Source organism: Myotis davidii, unplaced genomic scaffold (assembly GCF_000327345.1).
Source record: "Myotis davidii unplaced genomic scaffold, ASM32734v1 scaffold3, whole genome shotgun sequence".
Taxonomy (NCBI): Eukaryota; Metazoa; Chordata; class Mammalia; order Chiroptera; family Vespertilionidae; genus Myotis; species Myotis davidii.
The window spans coordinates 1746228-1747392 of NW_006295062.1; the positions used below are offsets into that span (position 1 = coordinate 1746228).

Genomic DNA, 1165 nt, shown 5'->3' on the forward strand with positions numbered 1-1165 from the left:
TAGCGAGTGGGAGCCCCGAGCGGAGCCTGGGGGCCCGGCTGGGAGCCGCAGGAAGTCTCACAGCTGCCGAGGGGTGCGTGCCGACGGGGCGGCCTGGGCGCAGGTGCCGGGCATCCGGACCTGGCCAGGACCCTTCCTTTCCTAGCTGTTTCCTCATCGGAAAAAAGGGCCAGGTGTGTGACTAGGAATTTATTAAAATAAGTGACCCACGTTCTTATTTGCAGCAACTAATTCTCTAATTAAACACTTAACTCTCTCACACACACACACACAAACTTTTTGTAGACAGGAAGCTTCAACAAAAGTTAAATTAATTGTGAACTTTCCTGAAATATTCACATTTGAAATAATGGGTTGCCCGGGATGTTTTTCAAAATAAACCAGTTAGAGGGGGGATATGGGTGGGAGTAGAGATGAAACAAGATTGGCCATGTGATTAAAGTTGATGTAATATTTTTTTCTACTTTTGTATGTTTGCAATTTGGCATTACAATTTTGGTTTAATCCTTACACAAGGATATGCTGTTTTTAAATTGATTTTAGAGAGAGAGGGACATCGATGTGAGAGAGAACCATCAATCAGTTGCCTCTGTCCCTGCCCTGACCTGGGCATGTGCCCTGATTGAAAATCAAACTGGCAACCTTTAGGTGTAGGGATGACTGTAACCGCGCCTCCCAGCCAAGGCTAAGATTTTTCCTAAAACGAAGTCTGTGAACACCTGACCACCTGTGCTCAGATACTGTGCCTGAATCACTAGTCTGCCGGAGCTGTCATGACAAGAACTGGATGGCAGAGACTTATTTCTCTAATGATTCTAGAGGCTGGAAGTCCAAGGTCGAGGTGTCGGCAGAGCTGGTTGCCTCTGAGGCTTCTCTCCTTAGCTTGTGGGTGATGGCTTTCTGGCTTGTCAGCTCTCAGGATCTTCCCTCTGTGTCTGTGTCCTAATCTGTTCTCGTGAGGACGTCATACTGGATTAGGGCCCACCCTAATGACCTCATTTTAACTTAACTACCTCTTTAGAGGCCCCGTCTCTACAAATACAGTCACATTCTGAGGTACTGGGGTTAAGACTTAAGTACCGTATTTGCCGGCGTATAAGACGATTTTTTGGCCCTGTAAAATATGCCTCCAAGTGGGGGGTCGTCTTATACGCCAGGTACACTT

General features: G+C 47.0%; 1 protein-coding gene and 1 long non-coding RNA gene across 3 annotated transcripts in view; both read left to right on the forward strand.

Annotated features, from left to right (window-relative positions):
* Nucleotides 1-6: 6 nt before the first annotated feature.
* Nucleotides 7-1165, forward strand: part of TMEM177 (transmembrane protein 177) — a 3992-nt gene continuing 2833 nt past the window's right edge. Inside the window, exon 1 of one of the 2 annotated variants that reach the window (XM_015567780.1) lies at nucleotides 7-173. The gene's annotated coding sequence lies outside the window, so the exon portion shown is untranslated. The remainder of the gene's footprint in view (nucleotides 174-1165) is intronic. The other variant, XM_006769667.2, reaches the window with a different exon arrangement.
* The window catches only part of LOC107184083, a 9146-nt gene continuing 8810 nt past the window's right edge, over nucleotides 830-1165 (forward strand). Inside the window, exon 1 of the long non-coding RNA XR_001514908.1 lies at nucleotides 830-841. This is a non-coding gene — a long non-coding RNA (uncharacterized LOC107184083). The remainder of the gene's footprint in view (nucleotides 842-1165) is intronic.